The sequence below is a fragment of the Delphinus delphis genome, chromosome 21 (assembly GCF_949987515.2).
Source record: "Delphinus delphis chromosome 21, mDelDel1.2, whole genome shotgun sequence".
NCBI lineage: Eukaryota > Metazoa > Chordata > Mammalia > Artiodactyla > Delphinidae > Delphinus > Delphinus delphis.
Genome location: NC_082703.1, coordinates 10,236,364 through 10,251,404, shown reverse-complemented (window position 1 = coordinate 10,251,404; position 15,041 = coordinate 10,236,364).

Here is a 15,041-nt window from a genome sequence, read left to right as displayed (position 1 = left end):
ATGGGCATTGTATAACACTTCTTATATTTATAATAATCTATTTTAAAATAACAACATAATTTAAATCATATACAAAAACTCTGTTTTATGTTAAAACCATAAAACCATACTTAATGTTATTGATGTCACAAATTACATCTTTTATATTTTGTATCTATTAACATAATTTATAGTTATTTTATGGTTTTATCTTTTAAAGTTTGTTCCAGAATTAAAAGTGATGTATGTATCACTATTATAGCATTACAGGATACTGTATTTGTCTATATATTTATGTTTACCAGACAGCTTTTGTTTTATAGGCTTTTATGTTCTTAGCATCCATTCATTTCAACCCGAAGGACTCCGTTTAGCATCTGGCAAGGCAGGTCTACTGATGATGAACTCCCTCAGCTTTTTTTTGCCTGGGAAGTTCTTTATTTCTCCTTTATTTTTGAAGGACGATTTTGTTGTATATAGGATTCTTGCTTGGTAGTTTTTTTCTTTCAGTGCTTTGAATATACCATCCCCTTCCTTTCTTGCCTGTAAAGTTTCTGCAAAGATATCCATTGATAATGTTATAGGAGCTCTCTTGTATGTGATGAATCACTTTTCTCTTACTGCTTTCTAGACTCTCTCTTTGACTTTTGACAGGTTGATTATAACATGTCTTGTATAGCCATTGTGTGTAGCATTTTGCTAGCACATAAAAAATGTTCAACAACTCTTTGTTGAATGAATGAAATGAATGAATGAGTGAATACATAAATGAGTTAACAGATAGATGGAGTTAATTACGAATAGGAAAACATCTAAGTAAGAGCTCTAAAACATACATGACGAAAGTTCTTCCTTTCATCATGTTTGCTAGGATATTGTTAATACACATAGTTGAAATATGTAATACTAATTTGCATGTGTTAGCTGATATATGATTGCAATATCCACCTTTTATTTCAAACACAGAATTCTCCTCATACTCTTCATCCTTTCACTTGAAAATCGTCATAGGGTTTTCTGCACATAGTAAAAACTATTAGATAAGCTATAAAAGCATGCAGGCTCCATCCCACTGATGGTCTGTGTTTCATGTAAATGTATTCCTCATACCTGTCCTGGTGGTGTCTGTAACTCTGCAGTGTGAGATTGGTGGGCAATCAAGCTTTCATTTCATGTTGAGTTTGACTACATTCCAGGCATCCACTGAGTACACATCAAAAGTCCCTTGAAACAACCCACTCTGAAAATACCCTGAACTGTGGTTTTAGTATTTCTTAAAAGCCAAGTAGAATTTGCTTTCTAATTAGCAAAAGTTTCCACAGAAATTCGAAGATGGAAAATGTTCAGAGTTAAATGTGGTTTCTATGCCAAGGAATGGCTTGAATCGGAGTTTCTCTGGGAAGAAAAGAGACTGAGAAATTCAAACACATTTGCAACTTTGGTCTCTAGTTTCTTAATATGTGAGAGGTTTGTGGGAAGACCTTACTCTTCCCAGCTCCATGGATAATTACTGAGTTCTGCTTAAAAGAGCATTAATTCAATTTGTTGTTGAAGTGAATTTATTCTAAAAATTTAACTTATTCAATTGTAGATCCCTAAATCGTGATGTAGTCTAATTTCATTTTTATAGTTTTTCCTTTAGATGTTTTTGGAGATGAGGAAAACAAATATCCAGACATGTTAGAAAATTGTCTACAATGTAAATTTCAAAACCAGAAAAGAGTTAGAAATCTGTCAGGCAAATGGAGTCCTAAAGATTATCTGACCTGTTAAAAGAATAAATGCAGGTTTTGATGGCCTAAAATTTTCTTTCAAAAATTTTAAGAGAAGCTACATAACCATTTTGGCCCCTCCATGAACCATTGATCTTCTACATAATTTTTATCTTTCTTTAGCTCTTATTATACTCCACGTGCCATAATTATTTGTTTCCTAAATTTCTACTCATATACTCCAGGGTACAGGACAGTGATAGTCACATTCATTATTTATTCAAAAATTGGTGCGGGTGGGCTTCCCTGGTGGCGCAGTGGTTGAGAGTCCACCTGCCGATGCAGGGGACACGGGTTCGTGCCCCGGTTCGGGAAGATCCCACATGCCGCTGAGCGGCTGGGCCCGTGAGCCATGGCCGCTGAGCCTGCACGTCCAGAGCCTGTGCTCCGCAACGGGAGAAGCCACAGCAGTGAGAGGCCCGCGTACCGCAAAAAAGAAGAATTGGTGGGGGTACTTTTCTGTGTTCAAAACAAACTTTCAGACCTTCAAGGTTATTTTTTAATCATATGATCTCTACCCTCCAGAAATTTATAATGTAGGTTACAGCCTAATTGGAAAAGCATAACGGTTAAATGATAAATTAAAATAATCCAGAGAAGTCAAAAGCTGAATGTGGGTAGATGTCGAGCAGCGGCGTTGAAAAATGAAACAGGCATATGCTCTTTATGAATTTAAAGGAAACACCAATTCTGAGGACCAAATGAGTGAAGAGAAACATCAGAGAGGAGGCAAGAGGAGGGGAGATTGCTAGCTGGACCTTGGATTATGGGTAGACTTGGTTAAAAAGGGAAGAGAGAATATTTCCTGGAGGTGGAACAGACAGATGAGGCAACGCCATGGAAGGGGATGCACTGGGAGGGTAGCCGACCTGCATGGAACATGTCAGACTAGAGAAGACAGGGGAAAACACATTTTCCTTACTTCTGAATGACCTGCTTTGGTCTCCTTTAAATATTTAACTATATACCTTCCATTTCATGTTTCTGTTTTTTTGAGTCTTGGAAAGCACTGTTCATGGTCATCAAGGCAAGAGGACAAAATTACCCCAAGGAAGTGTCATTCCTGCCACCATGCTAACCAGCAGGATTGGATAAACTGACTCCTTGAGATTTTACAAACTGACTTGCAAGCACCATGATCTGAACTGGTGTGCTTAGCAACTAAAGTCTTTTCTAAATGATCAAATTTAATGAAAATATGGAGTGAACTTCCCTTTTTCCTCCCTACAGGGAGAGATTTTAAATAATTGTGTCCAAGATTAATTTACTGAAGGTTTTAGAAAATATTCTGGGATCTCAATTTTAAGGCTTGGTAGACACATTTTCTGAGGGTTTTGTGTGCCTGTGGTACTTACAGATCCAACTCTCCTAGTCTGATTTCAAAAGATAAGTTTCTAAAGCACACATAAAGATTTCCACCATCAAGGTTGGGAAGCAGAAGTTTTGGTAATATGCAATACAGTGTTATGATTCCATCTACGTGAAAAGGAGTAAGTTAAAGGTGAGTTAGCGTTCTCCTCAACTCTACAGCATCACTTGGAAATACAGCAACACAAATAAGCAGGAAGTACATGAATCACGTGGCTGTGACATCATCGTCTGGCCTAACTGATTCAGTATCCATTGATGAGCATCACCCCTAAGCCAGGCACAGCGCTGGGAGCTAAAGACACAAAAGTGACCGAGGCAGCTGCGGTCTCTGTCCTCACTTGCTGGATAACGTGAGAGATTCACAAGTGAAACTTTACTAAACAGTGCCTCCTGTTTAGGGACAGACAAAAATCATTTTTGGCTTATCCCCCAAACTCTGGGAAATGGCCCAATCAGGAGTAAGTCTCTAATGCTCAACAGCAAAGCAGGTTCTCATTTTAAAGCACCGACGATGCCCCACAGGTGGAAGATAACAAAAGTATTTTGTTGGTAATTTCACTGACTAGTTTTTATGGTTCTGGTTGACATTTGTAAAATTTCAATTATATATCAGAAAGTTTTGCTTAGTTTTTTTTAACGAACTCAAGATGTCAACCCTTCCTCGAGAGAGTTGTAACAAATCAGCAGAGGCACTAAGAAGAGGAAGAAGGGCAAAAGCTGAGTAGGAGGAGGACACGAGTGATGGCTTGGTTTGCCTCTGATGTCACTGCACAGTTTCCAGATTTTGATCAGTCGCAATTGCCAGGGAGAAAGACAGGAAGGAAAACTAGATGAGAACAGGCCAGGAAAAGGAGTCCTGAGCTGACACAGATGAAGAAAGTAAACATCTAGAGCTTCAAAAATAAGAATGAAGCAGTTTCTGAGGAAAAGCCCCTGGCAAGAAACCATCCCAAAGTGGGAGGATTAGAAGGTTTAAAATGATGAGTGATTTCAGGGTGACGATAAAAGATCACTAGATAGAATATAACTTATGAACCTAACTTCATAAGACTTCTACAATGGCAACAAAGATTTCTTTTCTTTTGGAAAAGGTAAATACTGACAATTTCTTTTAGTGCAAAGCCTTACTATCACTATTCACCCAGTTCTCCTGGGCTGAGAGGACCCTGTCTTAGAGACAGATGACGGCTAAAGCATCTGGTTATCAGACACCTTTTTGCCTCATCTCTGCTGTTACATTAACCTCAAGACTACGGATGCAAAGATGGCAAATGGGGACAGTTAACCAGAGCAGGACTGTGAGACTCATGAAGGCGCCCTGCTCTCTGCTTTGGAGCCCGTTGAGCCAGGGTAGGCCATGGAACCTAGCAGCTCTTTGGGTGTTCATCCTCTCCACTCACAGTGGGTTTATACCCTTCCTCCACTCTTTTCCTTTTCTGGGGGAGGGGGACACTCGGGGATGGCATTATATACTTAATCATTACCGTTTACTTCTATTCCTTTTTGCTGTTCATATCACAACCAGAACTAACTGCATAATTTGCAGGGTCCAGTGCAAAATGAAAAATGTGAGTCCTCTTGTTCAAAAAGCAGGAAAAATTTGCTGTTAAAGGCACTACATTGTTTTCTCTTTCTTCTGTGTTCCCTCTCTTGGTGTGTCATAGAGCTTTTAATTTGCTTTTCGTGTTCTAAGTAAAACATAATTAATACTTTAAGCTATGAACATGGATGTTACCATTCATCTTTACATTGCACAAATACCAGTTCTGAATGCAATCATAAGAGCATTAACTCGTACGGGAAATCACCAAATTTACACAATTTGTATTTTGCAGCTTGTACACACATATGTACTTTGTTGTTACCAGAACAGTGAAAATGCTTCAAAGAATTAACTCAAAATTTCACTTCTTTTATTATTATTATTATTATTTTTTTGTAGCCACACTATGCAGCTTTCAGGATCTTTGTTCCCCGACCAGAGGCTGAACCCGGGACCTCGGCAGTGAAAGCGCAGAGTCCTAACCACTGGACCGCCAGCGAAGTCCCTAAATTTCACTTCTTGATTCACACACTCTCTACATTTGGTTTACTAAGAGTAAGAGAAGGTGAAGGAACTCTACCGTTCCTTCTACGTCATCATTTTCAAAGTCGTTGGCTAACGCAAAGTAGTAACACAAATAAGAAGGGATATAAGAGGGTTATATACGGGGCCCCGTGAGACTGCAGAGATTGCCTGCCCGCGATGCTGTTCCTGACCACAACCTTACACAGTGTAGTTGTCAAGGGTGGTTACAGAACCAAGCTTAACGGGAGGTCATACAAAACTTTCCCTAAAACCTAACCCACCATGTTCCTAAAAACCATGGCGTTGCTAAAGAACATCTTTTAGTAAATTAGAAAATTCTTTAGATATTTTTATGTGACTTTTTTAAAGTAATTGCTCTGATTTCAATTCAAATGGCATGAAAGTAATATACTAGTTCATTTTGTTTGTTTACAGATATTTTGTTTCCAGGAGTTTTACCAAACTTTTGGGCTGTAGCCAGATAAAAGCTATACTTGGGCTGACTCCCAGTTCTGAAGATTGTGGACCCAAGCCCAAATTTCAAGGTCAAGGACTAGAGACTGTTTGGCTGCTTGGAACATTAGAATTGAAAAGAAGGCCCCAGTGACCTCAACATTGAAGAGAGAAATTTTTAAGTCCATTGATTTGTAGCACCTCATTTCCTACCATTTTGAGCTTTCACAAGAGGAATCCATTAGATTTTTGGGATGAAAAAAATAAGATCCATTGCATGTAGAAGTTGATCTTTTTAAATCTCTGATTAACTATGAAGGCAATAAAGCCAGCAAGTCAAGGGTAAAGGGAAGATTAAATGATCTAGATCTACTAAGGAAACCTGGCCATAGAACGAAAGAGCAGATCATCATGAACTTGTATGTTTTGTAAATGACTATAGAGTTAATGCCAGTGCCATGACTCTGAGAATCATACTGTCTTGTATTTCATGAGTGTTTGTCACAGCAGTAATACCTCTTGAGTTATTGAGTCATCTTCTCTCATTTGGCCTAAGACTCTAGAAAAATGACCATACTATTCCCAGTGTCTCTGAAGGACAAGAGAAAAATAGCACTCATCTATATGAAGGGTGAGACTAAAAATTCAAATGGATAAGAATGATTACACACAAGGCACAGATGTGGGCAACGATAAAGCCAAAAGTAAATCCTGAGTTTCCTGCCCACCAAACCTATGCTCTCCATTCAAATACATTTTGGTCTGTACTTAGGTGGTTTTCTCTGTGGTCTTAAGTGGATTTTTACAAGGTCTGCAGAGTTTCTACATGCTGTTACATATGTTTTAGTAATGCTGATGTTAAGTTTTGCATGTGCTTTATTTTATTCCCCTAGTAGTCTTAAAAGTAGGACAAGAATTATTTAAAGAGGAAAAGAGATTATTATTTCAGTTTAAGAGTCCCAGTAGAACAGGGAAAACTTGGAAAGTGCAAAGAGTTCTAGATTCCTATTAAGTGTGACTCAAAAGCCACCCTCGGTTTTACACTATCTCTATCTACGATTTTACTTCTTCTTAGCATTTTTTTCAGACTTGCACAGCAGCTAATCCTCAGAAAGGAAAAGCCACACATGAAATTTAAACTCCAACACTTTGGCTACAATTCTTATAGGAAAACACCTTCCCCCTCTCCATGACTCTACTAAAGTGACTACATGGAACAAAGTTCTCCCATGAATATTCACCTTTGGATAGAATCCAAGCATTAACTAAGAAATATATAGAAAATCAGGTGTGATCAGAAATAGATTATCTAGAATATGCTTTTGTGGTCCTTAGAAGCAACACTTCATGGAAGGAAACATATTATGGAGGGAGGAGGAATCCTAACAACATCATATCTAAATTTAGTTACTTACCTAATTCTAGTAAATATCAAGGTATGCACAACGTGTACATCTATTCTATGAACAGGACTAGATTTTACGTTTCATTTTATGCAAAAAGGGGTCAGATATTCCAAGGGCTCCTCAAATTTTTCGCCCAAATAGAAATAAAAAATCAGAACTGTATGTATTTTATTTTCTTCCCAAATAAAAATAAAAAACAAGACTCTTATTTTCTCCCTGAATAAGAAATAAAGTCAACATTTTCTCCCTAAATTCTAACTAAGAAGAGAAAGACAAAAACTTACAGACAAAAGGTGTACAGAACCCCTTTTGTGGTCTAAGTCATCAATCAAACCCTAAAATGTTCAAGTCTGAAAAAGTCAAGATCAGTGGATTTCACATATTTATTATTTTTTTTACTTAGAGCCCTAGCATATCTCCAAGGCCATATTGTAGAACAAAGGAAAGACTGTGGTATACAGCTGCCAGCTCACTTACTCCCATTTCAACTGCGTAAGTTTTCCTTTTTATCAGTGTTATCTGGGAATCTAAAAAATTATGATAGAAGAAAGAAGAAAGAATTTTGCCCCTAAGAAAACTGAAAACCGTTGATACAATAAATTCCCTCATTTTTTTAGGTAAATAAATTGAGACCAAGAGAGGCAAAAGTGACTTTCCGTTATCGTTTTGCTAGTCAACATAGTACCACAGATAAGTCTAGAAGCCTCAGTGACCCACCACTGATAGTATTTATACACATAAACTCGTGATGTCTGAAAAGCTATTGTCCAATTTCATGCACTACTTCTTCCTTCCTAATGTTCCATTTGCTTACTTCTCCTTCTGGTTGCTAAAGCAGACTGTCAGTCTACCCAGTGTCAAGTATTCCCTCTTCTTTAATAACAGAACCCTAACTTTATTCCAGAACATAATATGCCCAGTTCAAACACTACATTTCACAGCCCCCTTTGCATTTAGAGGTGACTATGCTACTGAGTTCTGGCCAGGGAGATGAAAGCAGAATTATCGTGTGGACCAGCTGAGAAGTCTCTTTAAAGAGAGTCAGCTCAGCTTCGAGCTGGGTCTTTTTACCCTTCCTCCTCTCTTCCTTTGGGAGGTTGGGGGTACAGACTCGATAGCTGAAGCCTGTAGTGGCGGGACAGGCACAGAAGGTGCTTTAATTTCAGATGATTTCTCGAGGTCTCTCACCAGCACTCTCTTATTTAGGAAAGTAAACCTTTGCGTGTTGAAGCCACTTTTGATTTCCACACATACCATATGCCTTTTCTCTGCTTGTGTTTTCCAGAAAACAACTGGTCTTTTTCTTTGCACTCATTATAACTACAAATGACTTCTCTATTTCATTCCTTCAGAGTCTCAGGCCTTGCAAGATAACCGAGTAATATTTTCAACGACTGACAATTAACATTTCCCCTTCCATATAGTATTTATCAAGGACACTCAGCATTTTGATGTAGAATCAGTCTCTTTAGTAGGGTTCAGAATTTTGAACAGAATGTAACTAACTGGACAGACATTTTTACGCTGGTGGGGGGCATGTTTCTTTTCCCCTTGGACTTCACCTTGCAGATAGCCTTCTGCTGAAAGGTTCTCTGTTTGAAAGCACAGGCTCCGGGAAAACCCAATTGCTTCCCTTTAAAATTGTTAGAAACTTTGAAATTCTACCAAGTGTTCAAGGCGTTTAGTGAAAATGATTTCCTTTCGTGTTTTTAGCACCTACCTAAATTTAGAGAATAACCTGTGCTTTCAAAACTTGAAATATACATACAGAAACTCTTAAAGTCATTGGATCTATCAATAAATATACTGTGTACAAAAGATACCTCTGATTTCAGAATCCTTGAGACACGGAGTGTTAGAGCTGACCATCCTTTGGGGAGCAGGGAGCACCTCTTCATCTCTCTTGTGTGTTAGTGGGCAGAAGAGAAGTAGGACCTCAGCGCTATGCTGACTTCACTCTTCTTTCCCTCTCAGCACAGAGCACCTGCTTTCAAGGGTAAGAAAGACATACTGGGTATGTGTCAATAGAAAATAAAGGAAAACGAAAAACTAGGGTAAAGTCTACATCCCACACTGGCTTTTGACCTTTACGAACCTTCTAATTGCGATGACCTTTATTGCTTCACGTCATTCTGGGGGCATATTCATTCCATGTAAGAAGGAAGAGAAGGAATGTTCTCAGCTACCAGCAGTTAGTCCTTCCTGAGTCTAATTTCTCAGTGCGTCTATCATCTTATGAAAGAAACAGCTGACCCTTATAAAGGGAAGAATGACTTCCAGTTGCTATTTTGAAGGTCACTTTTTCTGGTCATTGGTTGGTGTCTACGTAGCCTAGACATGGTAGGTTTTTCCACAGCAGTGCTTGCAGAACACAAGAGGAGGAGCCTTTCTGTTCATTTCTCCCATCAGCTCTACCACCTTGAGGCATCTGGTTTTTCTCTTCATCCTCTCTCTCTCATCCTTAATCTCGGATAAATAAACAGCCTGTGAGTACATAGGCAAAAAAAAAAAAAAAAGGTAAAGGTAGATACAGATATTAAAGTATCTGCATCATTTATAATAATGTACAATACATATATACAACCATATATAATTTTGTGTAAATGTAGAGGTAGATATAGATATTATAATATTTAATATCTGTTTTCCCTTTTTTTTTTTTATATCTTTTTTTTTTTTTTTTTTTTTTTTTTTTTGCGGTACGCGGGCCTCTCACTGTTGTGGTCTCTCCCGTTGCGGAGCACAGGCTTCGGACGCGCAGGCTCAGCGGCCATGGCTCGCGGGCCCAGCCGCTCCGCGGCATGTGGGATCTTCCCGGACCGGGGCACGAACCCGCGTCCCCTGCATCGGCAGGCGGACTTCCAACCACTGCGCCACCAGGGAAGCCCTGTTTTCCCTTTTTTACTCTAAGCCCCTTCAGGACAGAGAACTGATGAAATTTTTCTTTCTATCTGTTATACAGCACAGTGTCTGGCACCTACTTAGAGCAAGTTTTCATCATGAACACTGAGGTTTTTTTAATCCCTTAGTAGGTTTTGACACTCACTTTATCAGTTTTGTACTAGAGCTGAGTTCTTGCTGATTTATGCTGCGTGTTAAATTTATGTCAGGAAACCAAGAAACACGATCCATTCATCCAAAAGCCAACGATATCTACCGTGTCCCAGGTATGAGAGATTAAGACTTCACCCTTCAACATTCTTACAGGCTGGTAAAATCTGTGCAGCATTTTCCTCACGCATACAATTCTGGAGGTTCTAAGGACAGACTCCACAGTCACTAAGCTGTCTCATGAAGAGCAAGAGAACCCCCTGGAACAGAGGACTCATGTTGAAGCCAGAGCGAGCAATAAGATGGAATCAACAAAGGGGTTTCATTGATGAAAGCCTGTAACTATCTCCATGAGAACTTTGAACCTGTTCTGCTCAGCAACAGGGAAGCATGGAAGATTTTTAAACATGGAAGTGACAGAATGCAAGTGGTACTTCAGGAAAGTGAAACTAGCAATGGGGTACAGGATCAATATGCAACAGAAAGTCACTGTGGGCAGAGACCAGTTTGTTGATGATTTCTGGTGTCAGGACCTGTGGTGAATTTGGAGTTGAAAGAAATGCAAATTCATTTCTTCAGACAATATTTATTAAGCACCTTATTGAGGTCAGACTTGACATTAAGAATTGAGAATACATCTATGCTTCTGCCTTCCAGAGCATACACAGCAGTGGAAAGTACGGCAGGGTGTGAGTGTGAGACAGAAAGAGCAAGAGAGAGAGACAGAGACAGAGAGACATACATAGAGAGAGGGCAATATTTAGTGTAAGAAATGGAGAAGGAAATTGGGAAAACAAATTTAGTATAAAAGATACAAACCTTACCAATACGATGCTCAATCTCACTAGAAATCAGAGAAATGAGTATTAAAACCATAATGAGAGACCATTAGATTGGCCAACATGTTAATGGGTTGACAATAGCAGATATTAGCAAGGATGTGAAAAATAGAAACTCTAACACATTGCCCATCTGAGTACGTATTAGTGTAACCACTTTCAAGAACAATTTGACAACTTCTAACAAATTTAAAAGTATACATTCTTTAACCAAAATGAAAACCATGTACCTATCAACAGAAGAATGCAAAAACAAATAAAATTCTAAGCAGAAATGTAAATGAATGGACTGGAACTATATTTATATCAAGGTGGATGAATCTTTCAAACATAATGTTGAATGGAAAAAGCAAGTTACAGAAAAAGATATGCAGAATATGCTTTATATAAAGTTTATAAACATTCGAGTTGATACTGTGCATTAATTTCACAAAGAAATGCTTGCGAATAAGAACATGTGGTTTAGGATGGAGACTTCTTTCCGGGGCGTGGGGAGGTAATATTGGGGGTAGTATAGACAGGCTTCAAGTTTATGGATCACGTTTTATTTCTTATGCTGCGTAATGGATTGTGAGCGTTCACTGTGTTACTTTTGTATCTCTCTGTGCACCTTACATACTTTAAAAAAAATTTTGACAACTTTACCCATAATATGACATGCACATCACAGACCCCCTGCGACAGTCTAATAGTGAGGAACTGGCTCAGAAAATTCCGGCCCTGCGTGACAAATCTCCTTATTATTCTAGAAACGTGGCTTTTTACTGGATGTTCTGAAATTTCCAGGGAATTACTAGAACTTCCAAGAACTGCCACTCGGAGAACAGAATGAGGCTTTCTGATGTAAGGATATATTTGGGAAGTGTCTAAGAAATGGTCTACTTCTTGACCACATCTATAATCAGGAGTACCTAGGCAAGATACTGACTTTGATGAGGCATGCTGGTGTTCTGTCTAAACTGGCAAAGATATCGTTAAACCTATTTAGGAACTTAACATAGGTGCAAGTATTTTACTTCCTGACAAAATAATGATGACAGATGGATCCGAGGCTTCCCTAGAGTGCCTCAGAGTCTCTAGAGATGGGGCTTTCACCATCAAAGAATGCTCTTCGCTGCCCCACTCCAAGATCAATACAAAGTCCAGCCTTGGATTTCACATTAGGTGGCCCCTTTCAGGCTCCCAGGCTCCCCTTTATGTAGAAAATGGCTGTGTGGTCTTCTGGATGGTATCTCCCTCCAAGGACAGAGTCGGGTTTCCTATTAATTTATAAAATAGTCAAACTGTATTCTCAGCTGAAATTCCCAACCCTGGGTGAGTCACACTGAAGATCCTGTTGAAGCCAGTCTGAGCTGCTTTCTCACGTTCACGGCCACAGAAAAATTAAGGGCTTAACATTTGGAATCTGACCCGCACTTTAGATCCATCCAGTGGACCTATGGGTCCCTGATCAGCTGAGGGTTTATTGCAGTGCTCTCCTGTTTTAATTAGAAACTACTGAAATCCACCCAAGAAGTACAACTGAAAACAAGTCTGGAGTTAAAATAAAATCGGACTTTTTGTGTTTTTCAGTGCGGGAGGCAAGTCAGGGACATTAGAGCCACTCAGTAAGCACTGAATAAATCATGTTCCCTCCTCTGGTGCAGAGGGACCCAGCACTTCCTCTACTCGGCCCAGCTGATGGACCTCTATAAAAATCTTCACAGGCACTTAGGTCCCCACAGGAACTGTGCTAGGATGAAATCACGGAGGGGCTGAGGACAGCAACCCCTCGCCCCATTCCCATGGCAACTGTCAATCTCACAGGAAGAGAAGAGATGTCTAGGGTTTGAGATTTCTCTTAGAATGCCTCCTGGGATGGAAATGCCTTATTAAATTTCAGAGATTCAAGTACTGAGACTCAGGGAGAAGGTCTGCTCTTCGATTGTAGAGAAGTGTGCCATTTTCCCCTTATTGGGCAACAAACCTTGGCCAACTGGTGGAATTTATTGGTTGGCATATTTTGCTCAAAATAATACAGAATTCTTCACATGAGTAGTGTTTCTCAGTAATGAAGTGGCCTATCTCGGAAATTCAAGCATTCTCTGACATTGTCATAATTTAAGCAGAGGACAGATGTCTAATAAGCAACAGCGATACAGGCAAACAAAACAAAACAAACAAAAGCTCCAAACCGACTGAAGTGAGTGAGGTCCCTGACAACCCTGAGATTATACCTAGATTCTCCATAAATCTTGAGTTGAATCTACTAGGATTCACGACTGATGTTAGTATCCATTCAGGCAGACGAATCCTAGAAGAAACAAACTGAATACATGGAAAGTTCGGAGAACTCAAGAAGTGACACAGGGTATATAGAAAAGCAGGGGATATGGAACAGGGGTTGTGTGGAATCTGATTTTGTCTTTGTTAGTAGGTGCCTGAGCCACTTTGAACTAGTTATTTGAACACTCAAGCCTCGGTTGCTTCATGTTGTGTAAAATGAGGAGACTGGACCCGATGTTTTCAAGTACCCCTCCTTACTCTTGGAATCTAGGACTCACATCCTTAACAAGACTGACAGGAGAGAGCTACAGAGCCATGTCATGAAGAGAAGTTCAGCATTTCTAGTTTCTGAAGATTAGCCTCAACTAAAGAAGGTTTGGGGTAGAGGTAAATGATAACTGAAGTGACGAATTCTTCCTCAAAAAAGAAGAATATGGTGAAAACTTTAACTTTTTGGATTTGGACTTTTCCAAACAAAAAGAAATGGTTCAATGCCAGTCAGTTCTGTCTTCTTGTATTCTCCCTTTCTTTGTGTTCAACTTAGGGTTTTCCGGAGAGGGATGAGGTATAGACGCATAAGTGAATAACTATCAGTTAGTAAAAGTCTTCCCATCTATATTTTAGCCCATATAACATAGAATAGATCAGAATATTCTGAGGAGCATAAATTGCCCATGTCCTCATGTCTTCATAATCCATCATCCAACATGATGGTAAACAATTGCTGACAGCAGTTAAGTAGGGTCAGGAGACCTGGTGTTGTATGTAGGTGATCAAACCTTTCTTCTGAGGCTAAGTACCTTTCATATTTTCTTCAAAGACCAAACGACTGTTTCTGAGTCCATAGTTCTAGCAGGGGCACACTCAACGAGTTTAATCACCCCTCGAGAAAGAAGCTGTATTAAAAGAATAAAATGTTTCTGCCAATGTCACAAAATCCCAGAAGTCGTCAAAGTTCAGGAAGGGTCACATTCTGGTCACACAGGATAAATATGAAATTGGCTTCATTTCGTATCATTAAAACCTATGATAAGAAACTCAAAGATGAAATGTATGAAGCATATTTGACAAATGAAAGTTTTATATTTCCAGTACCTTCAATATTTTTTGTCATTATTGAACTTAACACCATATGTGATATCTGAAATGGGAAATTGAGCCAATTCGGTACTGTCATTTTTATTTTATAATTAGGAATGGCGTATAATATATGGGCATTTGTGCCTTTTTTTTTTTAAAGAGCCTGTAATTTTGAGCCAAACATAACCCCTAATTAGTACAGATTTGAGTTAACTCAGCAGCTTGTGAGTTAAGGAGGAAAAACTCAATGTCAAATGCCATTTCTTAATTTAACAAACGTGAAATGTTTCTCCCCTCCGGTGGTGATCTCTGGGATTTCCTGGTACTTACATTTCACCTCAAAGAATTCCCACACCCCACACAAAAATCAGCATTACCTTTAATATTTCCAATATTATAAACCTTCTCTCGGGGAAATCTAGTTAGCTTTAGAAATCTAAATGTCTTCCAATATATTCATCTTTGAAGTAATGGGGAAAGACTTGTAAATCACTAAGCAACAAACACTATTTTTCATTTGCAATAAGTTTATGAGAGCAAATATTGTAGGCAAACTCTTTAAAATAACTCTTAAAAAAATAAGTTTGCTACCATACATTTTTTAAGTTTAGAAAAGACGATACCGTTCAAAATCCTTTTATTCTCCTTTATGTAGCTACATAGCCTCACTGTATATATTCATCTTAAAGATGCCTTTTGTTCTTTTTCTTTCCTTCCTTCTTAAACGCTTATCCTGGGTAGCAGTGGAGATGCTTTT